At 36.5% G+C, this 17,112-nt stretch overlaps 1 pseudogene; it reads right to left on the minus strand.

The window, feature by feature from the left end:
• Positions 1–14,965: 14,965 nt before the first annotated feature.
• LOC132220526 (large ribosomal subunit protein uL10-like) lies at positions 14,966–16,069 on the minus strand (annotated as a pseudogene).
• Positions 16,070–17,112: the final 1,043 nt, after the last annotated feature.

Genomic DNA, 17,112 nt, shown 5'->3' on the forward strand with positions numbered 1-17,112 from the left:
GTTATAATTGTTATTATATTATAACATTGATAATTGATGATAATTAAATTCTACCTAAGTTTTGTTCATTTGATCGTTTTCCATTTATTTAGTGACTGGCGTTTTGTTGTTTGTTGCAAAATGTAATTGTAATCACAGTATGCTTAAATGACTTAGTAAATATAATATAGTAATATATTTAGTAGTATAATATAAAATTAACTCTTTACTTATAATTTTCCAATTTTTGTTTGGTTGTTTTATTTTATAATTTTGTTGAAAATTGTGTTTATATTAAGTAAGATGCTCAAATTCAGACATGTCTCCAATTTTGCCTTTTAAAATGCAATTATCTAAATATGTTTGCCTTATTCAAAGATGGATTATCAGTTAACTTTGATCTGAGTAGCTTAGGGAAGTTTTTTAACCTCTCAGATGTGTTTTCTTAAAAATTATAAGATTAACGTAATTAACTACCTCCTTTAATTTTTGTGAGGATTAAGATCGTTAATGTAAAATATCATGATGTCTAGCACATAGTCAGAATCAATAATTATCAGCTATTTTTTGGTTAGAGTTCAATGTCATTTAATATGTACTGAGAACCTACATTATTCCAAGCTCCTGTGCTCGTCTTATGTACATATTTTAATTCACACAAAGAACTTATAAGTTAAAAGGCCATTTTAATCATCACTAAGAGATAAGTAAACTAAAATTTAGGGAATTTAAATCACTTTCAAAACCAATAGAAGCATACTTGAAACCCAATTTTCTATATAAAGTCCTTGTTCATTTGTACACACTAGATCTGCTCCCATTTGATCGGTTGAACGCATTCATTTTTGTCATAACCTCTAAAAAGAAAAAACACACAAAACAAACACCCAAAATCCCACAGCAAAATGATTTCTTCTTTGTGAGTATTCATATAATAATTGATACTGATGTGTGTGTGTGTTTATTTTGTACTAGTTTGTAGCCTCTCTGAGGTTAGGAACTGTGCTTTATTCTTGTTATTGTGGCTACAATAATTCCTACCACATATGTTTCACAGAGTACGTGACCCGTAAATATTTATGACTTAGATTTCTGAAATTTGAACTCAGTTTCTGAAATGGGGGAGCTATTAGGGAGAATTAATGCTTAGGAAGTTCTAAGATAACGGAGAGAACACTGAATTAATGACTTCTCTATCTTCTTAGGCAAATTCTCTGGAATTATTTTTGAGGCAAATATCTGCATGAAAATTTGGAGAGTTTTATAATAAAACCTTAATTTAAAATGGCTAATTATAATCATTATATTCTTAATTGTTTGCTGTGTAACATTGATAACATTTTCTTATGTGTTATGGGTAAATGAAAATGTTTGCAAATAAATATAACCACAGAGACTATTCAGCTGAAAATACCCACAAGGATAAATCATGGAGTGATTATCATGGAGAACATGGTGTTTCCCACGGGCCTAGTTAGGATTCTGAATTATAACCAACTTTGCACTGGAAGCTGCTAGGAAAACACAAGTGTCTTAGTACCTCCTTAACTCCATGCTCCTACATTTAACCCACATTTAATCCCTCACTCCACAGCACCCACTCACCTGGTTATTTAAGCTAGTCATTAATTTCCTATGATTAGGCTAAGCTAATGAATCTAATGGCAGATAATATTGTGCTTGTGGGAAGTTATTTTTCTTCCATTTATTTCCTGTATAAGATTGAAAAATGAACAGATCAGTCTTTATCTTCTCACTTCTTTACCACCTGTCTTATGATCCTTTCCTCCTTAAAAGAAAAATATCAATTTCTGAAGGCTTACTTAGCTATGAGAGAAATAAAATAAGTTAACTGAAAGACTGTAAGGGATGACTTATTTGGTTCAATTATAATTGCCTCATGGCCATTATTTTGCATTTCAAATAGAACTTAACAATGAAAATAAGTGAATAAAATAGAGGTTAGTATAAACCTATAGTCAATTAAAAACAATTAAAGGAATTAATAAGGCATTAAGGTTATTCTAAATAAAAGTAAAATTGAGTAAACTTTCAACTGATAGTGAGGGACTTGCTCTATTTATTGAACAAAAGACTTATATCAGTGATTTATATGTGCTATTAAACTAAATAATTGTGAAATTATGGCCTAAATATTAACCAACATCCTTCTCAAACTATACTTTTATAGTCAAGTATTTATATTATTTTGCTTTTTTTCTATTCTTATTAACATAAATGAAAACAACAAATTTCTCCTATTGATGCTTGGTTCAGGCATAACTCGTAGGAGAAATGGCCCCTTACATGGATTTTATACTTAAAAAAACATATTTCCCTATGATAAGCCTTTGCCTGCTTATTAAATTATAAATACATTTAATAATAAAGCTTCTCCTAGGCAAAGTCTCCCAATGGTAGAAACTCATTCCTAGGAGAAGTAAATAAATAATATCAGAACTTTTCTTGATATGCTGACAGGTAGAGGGAAGAGTTTTGGGGAAGTATATAAAAAGAAAGCGGTTAAGGAAAGGTAGGAGGAAAATACTAACTTCTAACATTGCATAGATCAAATACACCTACTAGAAAGGATCAGCTTCAACTATTACAGCTATAACAACTCCATTTCTGTCAAACCTTTAAAGTAATTGCCTTTTCTATTTGGGGTTGCTCTTCCCAGAATGCATTCTGAAAGTTATGTGCTATCTGTTCTAAACTATAATAGCCTGAGAGTATTACCATTATTTGGGAATCAGAAAACTGACATAAGAAAAATGATTAACATTAGAGTATTTTAAGTACACATTACTTAAAATGTCGAAAAAAAGGAGTTTCTTTAATCAAAGATTTGGATCTGAGAGATTATTTCTAACAACAGAAACTCTCCATGTCCCATGGAACATGGAGAGTTTGGGCAACATCATGATACTCCTGCCGTATGCATCCTGTACTGCTGCGATCTGGGCAGTCATACAGGAAGGAAACCAGTAAGGACCAATGGTGACTGTCATCAGGGTTAAAAATAAATGGATCTCTTTTAAGAATCTATTTTTCTCACCATTCTGTATTTGTAGTCTCTCATTACACTATTTAAAAATATTTTTATTGATTTCAGAGAGGAAGGGAGAGAGAGATAGAAACATCAATGATAAGAGAGAATCATCCATCGGCTACCTCCTGCATGCCCCACACTGGGGATCAAACCTGCTACCTGGGCATGTGCCCTAACTGGGAATGGAACCATGACCTCCTGGTTCATAGGTCAACACTCAACCACTGAGCAATGCCTACAGGGCTTTCATTACACTATTTAAAAAAATGTTAACATACTTATATTGTCCTGAAAACTATTATAGACAATGAGAAAGCAAAGTTGAAATATAATCAATTTTTGGCATTTATGAACCATTTTCCAAATTATGGGCAATAAAAAACAGGTGGTTTTTATTTGTTCCTGAAGTGGCTCACAGGCAACTTAGTTTAAGAGAAAAAGCAAGTAAAGAAAATTGCTTTACATAGTTGATATGTAAGACTTTTATCAAAGATGCTCATGCTTTTAAAGGTGGAACATATACTACAAAAAATTCAATATATCAGTTGACATTTCATCAACAAGATACAGTACATCTTGACTAACATACTTTCACAGCTTTTGCTTGCTATAGTTTAGACTTTTTAATTATCATTTTTGATGTATACTATTGTGTTTCTCTAGGTTCTATATTGATAAAATATTTAAATCACTCCAATGTTGTTCAACTATATGTAAAGGTACATTTCCTGATGTTGTAGTAGGACTACTACAATTTAAAATTTAAAAAATTATAATTAATGGATAACTTATTGTGTGCCTAATGGTGAATATTCAACAGTGAACGAGACAAAGTTTCCAAACTCAGGAACTTTATATTCTAGTGGGAAGAAACACAATAAATAGTTAAATAAATATATAACAATATTTTACATAGTAATTACTAGAGAGCACTGTAAAGTAAGGTAAAAGGATGATGAGTGATGAACAATGATTATCTATAATAATAAAAGCGTAATATGCTAATTAGACCAGACAGTGAACGAACTTCTGAATGTCCTTCGAATGGCCTTCCAGACAAAGCCAGGGCTGCAAGGGCCGAGGCAAGCCGCCACAGCTGCAAAGGCTGAGCCCCTTGCATGAATTTTGTGCATCGCACCTCTAGTTTTTAAATAATGGGGTCATTGAAAGATCACCATGCAAAGGCAATATTTGAGGGAAATGCTGAATGAAATGGGGAAGTCAATAAAATGACTTTTAGAGTGAAAATAGTTCAATAAATGGAAAAGAGTATATGAACTATTCCTGAACAGAAATCTGTGACTATAGAATATGAGTTTGGATAAGGTAATGAAAAGAAATCATATAACCAACTAAAAATGAACAGACTATAAAAAAATGTGAAGAACACATTTTTGAGAAATGTAATCCATTCAACCATCATCTTTTGTGTTATGAAATTTTCTCTAATAGCCATCAAAATGTTGTCATTTTTTCAAATAAAGCATAGAGTACCCTCTTTAAGAATCCCAACCAGTTTTTCCAAAATAGACACAAAATATTGCTTTTCAATATGAAATTGATTGACTTTATTGTACATTTTTACCATAGTATCATTATTCAAGTGTGATATGGAAATGAGTTATAAGTCATATTTTTCTTTATAAGTTTATGAAACTAGCCATGAAAAATATAAAGAGCTATGGTAATACTTATTTATCAAATAACAGAAGACACACACTTTTATTTTCATCAGGGCATAATGAAGTTACTATCACATGTATGTTCTACCAAATACCTGACTACAGCGTGGGAAGAAATTACTAATGACAATGTTATTAACCAGTTATTGACACTGACAATAAAGTGCCCAGTTAATTGTTTCTGTTCACCATTGAAACATGCTATATGGCACTGGATTTCTTACTCAGATAATTTTTGAACCATGATTTTCTCATTCTCTCCCTCTGTCTCTGTTTCTGTCTACTTTCTTCTTTCCCTCCCTCCTTTCCTCTCTCTTCCTACCCTTTATCTCTCCCTCCTCTAACCCTGTTTTTCTTACATAATCAGGTCTTAGAGTGTAGGTAGTTAGAGTTGTATGATCATCTGGGCTAGGTCAGCCCTAACTGCCTCATATGATTCTGGTGCAGAGAAGCAATTCTCCCCAACAAAGTGATTATGGAATGATTACCATGCTGGGAAAGCAGCTGATGTTCTCATATTCTGTCCCTTGATTGCCCAGTACATATGCAATCATCAGTGTGAATGAATGATGTGGTACTATGATAGGACATAACTAGGTTACATGTCTACTAATTGGTACTTAAAGAAGAACTGCACTTAAAGTCCCCAGTAATTACACATAATTTTAGTAGGGATTAAGCAGTTTTCCCCAAAGAGTAGATAAAAGCAGTGTCAAGTAAAAGGGCATATAGGCACAGTAGAAGCCTGCTGAAATGTTTAATAATGATTATTGATATGTATTTGTAAGAATAGTTATCATCCGCTATTCTCAGTTGAGGGGGGAAGACTTGAAATCCTATGCAATAAATAATCTATCTGAATTTGTAATGATAAAAAGCATTCTCCGATGCATTCCTATAAGATAGACTAACATTTAGAATGTGGTTTCTGAGGAAATGCACTTATCAGATTTTGTAGAATTATAACAGTTCACTAATACTTGTTTAGAAATATGTTTAGAAATAACTGCATATTTTACTCACCTCTCCTCCCTGAGAGATTAACTAAAGCTATTCATTTGGTTCTGCTGAGTAATACAGAAAAGCAATTAATTTAATTTGTTTACCCAGAATTTCATAAATGTATTCGACCAAAGAATCTATTTTCTGGTATTACAATCCTGTGCAGCAACGTTCTGTTTGGGGAAGATTGTTCCAGGAACTCTTTTCGCTTTACTCTAATATAGAACATTTGTGTCATCTGTTTTCTTAACAGTGAAATTGGGATTTTTGAAAAGGAAAGCATTGTTCAGTAGTGCCAACTGAATTTGGCAGCTAGGAGAATGATGACTTTTGAAGCTAAGAGCTGAAGTTTCTCTTGGTAAAATCCTATTTAATCATAATCTCTTAAAGCTTCAAAAACATCTAGGAGAGCCAGCAAGTAGCCACAGGGATTCCAAAATGAATGCTTTCATGTGCAGCATCCCATTGGATGCTAGAAACTTTTACCATATTTTCTATGTCTAGATTGCAGTGCTCCTCAGCCCTGGAGATTCACACACACAAACGTTTGTAACATCTGATATTATAAAGTTGATTTTCTTTAATCTATCAGCAGTCTCAACTGCTAAATTTGCTGTTTTATCCTGTATCAAAAGTGAGTACCAGAGGGCATTTTTCTGAAGCTGTTGACTAGGAGTACAGACTGGAAAGATGGATAAAATGCATTTTAAGTGTGAGATAATATTTAGGTATTTTATTCATGTCATTTGTTTGTTTGTTTGTTTGTTTTTTAGCCAATTAGTGCTGTTTTACCAAAGTGGTAGCTATGAACATAGGATGATGGTATAGGTGGCGTGAATACTTGTGGATATTTTTACAGGAATATTTTTCATCTCAACAGAGAAACTACTTTATTCTAGTTAGTATTTCAGGAAACTTTACCTTTGAATCTATATGATTTTATGTAAAAATATTTACTTTTCTGAAAAATAGTATGAACATAAGATATATTTCTTTGCAAATTATTACAGCATATGGCATGCATGAAATCACATTAGAAATATGTATCTTGAAAATAATATGGAAGCAACCTACTGAATAGAAAAGATATCTGTGAGTCTTTCATTTAATAAGGGTTAATATCTAAAATATACAAAGAACTTATACAATTTAATATAAAAAAACAAACAGACAACCCGAATAAAAAAGGGTGGAGTATAAAATAGATATTTTTCCAAAGAAGACATGCTCTGACAAGGATGTGGAGGAAAGAAAACTCTTATGCACTGTGAGTGAAAGTGTAAAATGGTGCAGCCACTTATGGAAAACAGTATGTAGGTTAATAAAAAATGTAAAAATAAAACTGCCATATGATCTAAATCCACTTTTGAGTATTAATCCAAAGAAAACCAAAAGACTTACTTGGAGAGATGCATCCCTTGGTTTATTGCAGAAAAACTTCATATGTCAAATGTTAAAGGTGTTAACATCATAGATATTTTTATGCTTAAAAAATGTCAACTGATTCAGGAGGGAAGATGGCGGCATAGGTTAACACCAGAGATTGCTGCCTCAAACAACCACTTCATAGATACACCTAAAGGACAGAATGGACATGACATAATCCAGAACCACAGGAAGGCTGGCTGAGTGGAAATTCTACAACAAGGAGGAAAGAGAATATCATACCCAGACTCAGAGGAGGCGCAGTGCTAAAGTGAAATACTCAGGTGCGGAGGGTGCAGTTGTTGTTTTCAATCGGGAGGGAGTTTCAGACTCTGAGCTCCAGATCCGGGTGAGTCTCTGGGGACCCAGACTCAAACGGGAGAAGCAGGACTGTCTGGCTTTGGTCGGAACTCGAAGGCAGCTTTCTCTCCGAGGTTTGCAGCGGTTGCTGGGACTCTGAGAGGCAGAGCCCCTAGGGACGGAACTGAGAGCAGCCATAACTGCTCGCTCCGGCCCACCCTGTAGATCCCCGGGGACCCGCCCCACCCAAGCCCTGCGCAGAGCCATTTGCCAGATAGCCTCAGGCAAACACTAGATAAGCACCACCCTAGAGATCCAGCACAGAAGCTCTCCCACTGCAGACACAGCTGACTCTCATAGCCAGTTAGCCTGGAGGTCAAATCACCCCCGGTATTGCAGACAACAATCAAGGCTTAACTACAACAAGACTGCACACAAAGACCACTAGGGGGTGCACCAAGAAAAGATAAAAAAAATGCGGAGACAAAGAAACAGGATGCAAATGTCAGAAATGGAAGATATAGAGCTCAAAACCACACTTTTAAGGTCTCTCAAGAACTGTCTAGAAGCTGCCGATAAACTTAGTAAGGTCCTCGAAAAGACTGGTGAGAACGCCGATAAATGTAGTGAGATCCTCAAGAAATCTAATGAGACCCTCGATGTTGTGATAAAGGACCAACTAGAAATTAAGCATACACTGACTGAAATAAAGAATATTATACAGACACCCAACAGCAGACCAGAGGAGCGCAAGAATCAAGTCAAAGATTTGAAACGCGAAGAAGCAAAAAACACCCAACTGGAAAAGCAAAATGAAAAAAGAATCCGAAAATACGAAGATAGTGTAAGGAGCCTCTGGGACAGCTTCAAGCGTACCAACATCAGAATTATAGGGGTGCCAGAAGATGAGAGAGACCAAGATATTGAAAACCTATTTGAAGAAATAATGACAGAAAACATCCCCCACCTGGTGAAAGAAATAGACTTACAGGTCCAAGAAGCACAGAGAACCCCAAACAAAAGGAATCCAAAGAGGACCACACCAAGACACATCATAATTAAAATGCCAAGAGCAAAAGACAAAGAGAGAATCTTAAAAGCAGCAAGAGAAAGAAACCCAGTTACCTACAAGGGAATACCCATACTACTGTCAGCGGATTTCTCAACAGAAACTTTGCAGGCCAGAAGGGAATGGCAAGAAATATTCAAAGTGATGAATACCAAGAACCTACAACCAAGATTACTTTATCCAGCAAAGCTATCATTCAGAACGGAAGGTCAGATAAAGAGCTTCACAGATAAGGAAAAGCTAAAGGAGTTCATCACCACCAAACCAGTATTATATGAAATGCTGAAAGGTATCCTTTAAGAAGAGGAAGAAGAAGAAAAAGGTAAAGATACAAATTATGAACAACAAATATGCATCTATCAACAAGTGAATCTAAGAATCAAGTGAATAAATAAATAATCTGGTGATCATAATAGAATCAGGGACATAGAAAGGGAATGGACTGACTATTCTTGGGGGGGGAAAGGGGTGTGGGAGATCAGAAAGAGACTGGACAAAAATCGTGCACCTATGGATGAGAACAGTGGGTGGGGAGTGAGGGCAGAGGGTGGGGTGGGAACTGGTAGGAGGGGAGTTATGGGGGGGGGGGAAAAGAGGAACAAATGTAATAATCTGAACAATAAAGATTTAATTAAAAAATAAAAATAAAAATAAAAAGTTAAAAAAAGAGAAAACATTAAAAAAAATGTCAACTTTCATGCCAAAAAATAAGAGAATTTGTGGGAAATTTTAATTTATTACTTTATTTTGAAGAAAAAAAGTTATCATATACTTTGGGGAGCTAATGGTGTACATGCTCCATCTCAAGATACTTGTGAACGATGGTTTAAACGCTTTAAAAGTGATGATTTCGATGTGAAAGACAAAGAATGTCCAGGTCAACAGAAAAGGTTTGAAGACCAACAATTACAAGCATTATTGGATGAAGATGCATGTCAAAGTCAAAAACAACTTGCAGAAAGATTAAACGTTGCTCAGCAAACAATTTCCGATCATTTACAAGCAATGGGAAAGATTTTAAAAGAACTAAAATGGGTGCCACATCAACTGAACGAAAGACAATGGAAAACCGCAAAGTCATCAGTAAAATGTTGCTTTAATGGCATGAAAGAAAGTCTTTTTTTGCATCGGATTTGTGACTGGCAATGAAAAGTGGATTTATTTTGAGAATCTCAAATGCACAAAATCATGGGTTGGTCCAGGTCAACCATCAACATTGACTGCAAGGCCAAATCGCTTCTGAAAGAAGACAATGCTCTGCGTTTGGTGGGATCAGGAAGGTGTAGTGTATTATGAGCTTCTAAAACCAGGTGAAACCGTTAATACTGATAGCTATTGACAACAAATAATCAATTTGAACCACGCTTTGATGGTGAAACAACCAGAATGTTCCAGAAGGCAAAGTAATTTTGCTTCGTGATAATGCACCACCACACACTTCAAAACCAGTTAAAGACACATTAAAAGATCTTGCCTGGGAAGTATTAACCCACTGCTGTATTCACCAGACCTTGCTCCTTCAGATACCACTTGTTCTGATCGATGTCACATGCACTTTCTGAGCAGCACTTCAAAACATACGAAGAAGTGGAAAATTGGGTCTCTGAATGGTTTGCCTCAAAACAAGAAAAGTTCTATTGGGATGGTGTCTACAAATTACCTGAAAGATGGGGGAAATGTGTAGCTAGCGATGGACATTACTTTGAATAAAGCACTTTTAATGTTACTCTTATCGTGTTTTCTTTGATTACAAAATCCACATTAATCGGCAGACCTAGTATACAATGGGATATGCACGACTCAGCTATAAAAAAAGAAATCTTGTCAGATGCAACAACATGTGTGGACCTAGAAGATGCTATGCTAAGTTCAACAATTTTGAGAAAGATGAATACTGTATGATTTCACTTATATGTGGAATGCAAAAATAAAACAAATGAACAAACAAGATAAAACAAACAGATTCGTAGATATAAGAAACAAATTAGTGTTAAGTGAGAGGAGTTGAGGACTAGTCAAAATAGGTAAAGGGGATTAAGAGGTACAAACCTTTAGTTATGAAATAAGTAAGTCATGGGGGTATAATGTACAGCATGGGGAATATAGTAAGTAACATTGTAATTTTTTATTTTTATAGATGGCAATTAGACTTATCTTGGGCTTCATTTCATAATGTATATAAATATCAAATCACTATGATGTGCTCCTGAAACTGATAGGGTTTTGCATATCAATTATACATCAATAAAAATAAGCAAATCAAAATAAAATGTCTTTTGGCACTGGTTATCTGAGGTCACTAACAAAACTTATTATCAGCAATGGCTTTGGTGTCAACGTCCAAATTTGAGTAATGATTCAACCTCATTATTCAGGACAATATACTTCATCCCTTTGACCTGTTTACATATTAATAAAACTAGAGGTCCAGTACATGACATTCGTGCACTGGGGGAGGAGGATCTCTCAGTCCAGCCTGTACCCTCTCACAGTCTGGGAACCCTCCGGGGATGTCCACCTGCCAACTTAGGGAGTGGGCCTAAACTGGCAGGCGGACATCCCCCGAGAAGTCCTTAGCGCTGCCAGGGAGGATGGAGAGGCTCCCACCACTGTGCTCCTCAGCCATGAGCCTGGCTTCTGGCTGAGCAGTTCCCCCCCTGTGGGAGTGTGCTGACCACCAGGGGGTAGCTCCTGTGTTGAGCATCTGTCCCCTGATGGTCAGTGTGCATCATAGTGACCAGTCGTTCTGCTGTTATGTCTATTTGCATATTAGCCTTTTATTATATAGGATGGAGGTAATAGAAGAGCATACTAAATTGTATTGTTAAAAATAAATGGGATAATGCATATAAAGACTTTGGAGCAGTGTATTCCAAAAAAGTTTTTTTATTACTGTCTATAATTATCTTTCTCTTTAGCTCCCTCTTCTCCCATTAAACTTTATAAAGATGAAGTTTTAAATGTCTTCCAAACCCAGCTCTGTATCAAAATCATCATAAAGACTTGTTAAAAACAAAATAAAAACCAAACCATAACAAAAAACACACAAAAAAACAGATCCCTGAGATCTACACGAAATCAAATATTAAAGAAGTGGGGTTTCCTGCCATATGGATGTATTTTAACCTTTCCTGATGAATCTTTTAAAATAACTTGAGGCTGGTATAGTTCAGTGGTTGAGCATCCATCTATGAACCAGGAGGTCACGGTTCAATTCCTGGTCAAGGGCACATGCCTAGGTTGTGGGTTTGATCTCCACTGCAGGGTGTGCAGGAGGTAGCCGATCAATGATTCACTCTCACCATTGATGTTTCTATCTCTCTCTCCCTTCCTCTCTGAAGTCAATAAAAATAAATAAATAAATAAATAAATAAATAAATAAAACAAACTTGAAATCATGTTTGCATTATAAGTTTTATTGTCAAGTTATTCTCTTATTTCTACTTCTAGCAGATGCCTCAAGTTAATTTCCTTATTATCATAAAAGCTAGCCAATCATTTTTTAAGTAGATGCTTTTGTTTCTCTGCTTTTTCTTTAAAAAATAAACACAACTCATAGAGATCATAGTTTTATAAATGTTTAAAAATATTTCTTATACATAGTTCTTAAATAAACATTTAAATCCATTTTATTCAATACATTTCCCCTCTAATCAATATGAATATGCAATTTTCCCCATGCCCTAGGTTAAATCTTTCTGTCTTCTCCAAATATTTATAATGTACTGTGAAGGTTCACTATTCAGAAGACTTATTAAAAATTTCTCTATCTTAGATTTTGCTTTATTAGCAAAAAAATAATGTTTTAGTTCTTCATCTAGAGCAGGGGTGGGCAAACTTTTTGACTCGAGGGCCACAATGGGTTCTTAAACTGGACCTGAGGGCTGGAACAAAAGCATGGATGGAGTGTTTGTGTGAACTAATATAAATTCAAAGTAAACATCATTACATAAAAGGGTATGGTCTTTTTTTTTAGTTTTATTCATTTCAAATGGGCGGGATCCGGCCCGCGGGCCGTAGTTTGCCCACAGCTGATCTAGAGTTTGGGTTACTTTAGTCATTCTCTCAAACTATACATACCTTCTCCCTCTTTTTTACTTAATTAAACATATTACTGCTTTAAAAATATGACTGAAGATTTTTCTTTTTATTGTGAGGTATGGCCTGCAATATGACTTTTTTTGAAAATAGAAATGATTTAGAGTATTCTGTTTGAGTATAATCCTATATAATAAAAGCCGAATATGCTAAGTGTCTGGCTGGTTGTTCAACCAATCAGAGCATAATATGATAGTGATATGCTAAGGCCGCTCAACCACTTGCTATGACGTGTACTTACCACCAGGGGGCAGACAGTCAACCAGTTGACCAGTCGCTATGATGTGCACTGACCACCAGGGGCCAGATGTTCCAACTGGTAGGTTAGCTTGCTGCTGGGGTCCAGCCAATCGGGACTGAGTGGGATGGGCAGGACACGCCCTGGAGCCCTCCCACAGTCCCTCCCTGGCCCAGATCGTGCATTGGTGGAGTCCCTCAGCCTGGCCTGCACCCTCTCACAATCCCAGCTGAGGGACCCCCACCCCCCACCCTGAGTGCATGAATTTCATGCACCATACCTCTAGTGGCGAATATAAATGATTTAATACCATTGATTAGTATCACTGTTAAGGGTCCAGGTGTCATACGCTATTGGGTAACATTCTATGTTATTTTTAAATTTATAATTGTTTAGTGGATATCTATTGAACAGTGGAAATAGCAGTACAGTGTTATGACTTGAAACTAATAAAGTAATCAATGAAGGTAGAATTATTTAAGTGAGATGCAAAAATACATTTCTTAGAGAAGAACCCACATGTCAAAAGGTATGAAAGAGCATAATATTTTTCAGATATTGTAACTTTAAAAGCTGGAAAAAGCAAGAAACCAGATCTTCCTCTAGAACCTCTGGAGGGAGCATGGCCCTGCCCACACCCTGATTTCAGCCCAGGGAAGCTGATTTTGGATGGGCCTGAAAACGTGTGATTGTTTTAAGAGAAGTGTATTGTTTCAAGCCATCACAGGTGCAAGAAACCAATGCACTGTATTTTTTTCAAAAAAGAAGATGAATAGAATTGACTAGATTCTGACAAAATAAGGCTGCCCAATACTGTGTATGAACAGGAAGCCTAGGTAATTGAAGATATTAATGAGAGAAAATTAAATTAATGACAAAATAAAGTAGTTTATTCAGAGACTAGTAGTTGGGCTGTCAAAGTGAGATTTGTTAATAAAGGAAAGGCCAAAGCATTGGAAGATTCAATGGGCTGAAAAGGGGGTTAAATGAAGGTAAGAATTGAGAGAACAGGAAGAGGAAACTTTTGTGGTAATGAAGAATTATTAGAATTATAGAACCACAGGTGGAGCCCAGTGTGAGGTGATGGAGAGGTGCTGAAACCTTCACATTGAGGAAGGTCAAAGTGCTGAGAACTGAATATCTGTTCTTGATTCTCTTATCTCTTTTCCTCTCAGAAAAAAGTGGAAGTTTTGTTTGTTTCTATTTATTTAATGATTTTAATATTATTTAAGAGTATTTAGGATTTTATCCACATTTTACCATGTAAAAAATGACTACATGAAAACAAAACATTTGGGAAGCAAGTTAACAAGTAAACTGACTCTTTATAAATGTTTATAGGGATATAAAAATATTGCTTCATTTGTATGTATGCTTTATATTCCTAGATTTTGAGTGTTCTCTTTTTTTCCCTTCTTAAGGCAGATAATACTAGGGGGCAATTAGCATCAGTTTTCTCTTCTTAAAATGTACCAACATATAAAAAGAGGATTGAGAGGAGACTAAGAAGATTTCTAAGACTAGTAATATTTATAAAAGATCAGCAGGAAGTAAATAGTACTAAAATAAGCCCTTTAATAAAAGAGCCTTCTTATTTTTGTGGCCTTTTGAATCCAATTCTTTGTGACTTATCCTAGTGATTACTGCAAGAGTAAGTTATTGTGCCCTAGTACACATGATTGAATTGTTCTGGGTCAAGAAGTACTCAGATATAATACAGAAAGTTCTGTGCCCTTGTCTTATGGGAAAGATGCCCTATTAGGAAAAGGTGATTATTTCACATTATTCATTTTTTTTTATTTTTACGTTTATTTATTGTTTTCAATATTACAGATGTCCCCCATTTTTCCTCTTTACCCCCTCCACCCAACCCCCACCCCAGGCCTTCCTCACACTGTTGTCTGTGTCCATGGGCTATGCATATATGTTATTTGGTTCATCTCTTTCCTTCCCTTCCTCCTCCTTCCCCTTTGAGATTTGTCATTCTGTTAAAGATTTTAGGTAGGCTATTTCTGGTCATATATCTCTCTACATATTCCACTTCTATACAGAATATGGCATGTTGTCTATCGGTGTTTTGGGGTTATTTACAAAACTATCAGTAAGGTAGAACAATAAGATTTATTTATTTTTTTTTAAGAGAAGTAAGCTCTATTTCCTTGTTTCTCAAATAGAGTTGGCTGAGCTGGTTGCTTTTTGGTAATTAATCAAAGAGACCAAATCCCATATCCTCGTCTGACTCCTCCGACTCTTCCTTTGCTTCAACCTTGGCTGGGGCTGCAGCAGCAGCAGGAGCAGCAGTCACAGGGGCAGCAGCCACAAAAGCAGATGGATCAGCCAAGAAGGCCTTGACCTTTTCAGCAAGTAGGAAGGTATAAGCAGTCTCCACAGATAAAGCCAGAACTCGCCTGTACCCATTGATGATAGAATGGGGTACTGACGCAACAGTTGGGTAACCAATCTGAAGGCATATGCTGGCAACATTGCGGACACCCTCCAGGAAGCGGGAATGCAGAGTTTCCTCTGTGATGTCAAGCACTTCCGGGCTGTATTTGCTGCCACTGTCAAACACCTGCTGGATGATCGGCCCAGAGGAGAAGGGGGAGGTGTTCAGCATGTGCAGCTGGTGGCTGCGCTGGCTCCCACTCTGTCTCCAGTCTTAATCAGCTGTACATCACTCAGGATTTCAATGGTGCCCCTGGCGATTTTAGTGGTGATGCCTAGAGCCTGGAAGAAGGAGGTCTTCTCTGGCCCCAGACCAGTGTTCTGGGCTGGCACAGTGACTTCACACGGGGCAATGGCACCAGCATGTGCAGCAGCTGGCACCTTATCGGCCAGCAGCATGTCCCTGATCTCAGTGAGGTCCTCCTTGGTGAACACAAAGCCCACATTCCCCCGGATGTGAGGCAGCAGTTTCTCCAGAGCTGAGTTGTTTTCCAGGTGTCCTCGGATGGCCTTGCGCATCATGTGTTCTTGCCCATCGGCACCACAGCCTTCCCGCGGAGGGACATGGGTATCTGCTGCCTCTGTTTGGAGCCTACGTTGTCTGCTCCCACAATGAAGCATTTTGGATAATCATCCGGAAGGTGGATGATCTTAAGGAAGTAGTTGGACTTCCAGGTCGCCCTGTCTTCCCTGGGCATCACGGCGGGGCGTCAGGGATTGCCATGCAGGGTTTAAAGACGATGTCACTCCCATGAGGACGCCTGGCGAGAGCAAGATTTACTATTATTACTCCTTGAAAATAATATCAAATTTCCTGATTTTTTTGAATCTCTTAATTTTTTATATTCATGTTTTCACAATATGTTTTGTGTGTGTGTGAATTACAGCTGCACATATGGTCACACATATCTACAATGCTATTGAAAAACAAAAAACAAAAAAAAAACCCGTCCCATTTCTCTCCCCAGATGCCCAGTTCATCCTTGTAGCAAACATCCTTTGGTGTTTGCCTGCATTTTTTTTTTTCCCCAGGGAACATGAGTTTGGGGCATTATCCTCTGCTTCCCCACTCTGGAGAGATAAGATGTAGCTCTATTCCTGTCAAAATGAGGCTTACACTTTTATTTTCACAAAAGAGGGAAATAAACTCTAATTTAACCCACTCTTAGGTTATCTTTTCATATCTAGTGGATGGCAGAAAAGTGGGAGTAGAGAGTGTTAAACAGATGACGTGAAGATCATGAAAATGTAATATTCTGAATGTGAGAATATTATCAACCCCACTTCTATATTTCATGAAGCATAGGATGCAAAAGAATTACTAATTATTACATAAATACTCATTTTATATTTGGCATCGTGCTAAGAGATTAACACTTCACTAAGAGATTAACATATCTCTTAAAGTCTCCAACACTAATGAATTGTTATCATTATAGTTACAGATTAGGAACCAGGGGCTCTCTGATTATGTTGGGATAATCATAGAGTAAGTGAGTGGCAAGCTTCAGACTAAAATGAAGGAAGTGTGTCTACAAATTTATGTGCTCAACTGCTGTGCTGCAATTACCAGGCACCCTGCTTAGGCTTCCATTTAATTAACAGTATTTGGAATTAAAATAAGTAAAAATGTAAACTCTGTTTATATAGATTTTACTAAAATTATTGAGGTAAGACATTGGTCTTGAATTTCTGTCATTGCTTCTAGAGCTTGAACGTTCCTAGTTAGGTCCTAAATTCTAGGCTTGTTCAATATCCATTTGGCAGGATGGCTTCTTAGAGCATAGAAGTGCAGTTTCATAGACTTCTTTTGTTAATCTTG

Source organism: Myotis daubentonii, chromosome 1 (assembly GCF_963259705.1).
Source record: "Myotis daubentonii chromosome 1, mMyoDau2.1, whole genome shotgun sequence".
Classification (NCBI taxonomy): domain Eukaryota; kingdom Metazoa; phylum Chordata; class Mammalia; order Chiroptera; family Vespertilionidae; genus Myotis; species Myotis daubentonii.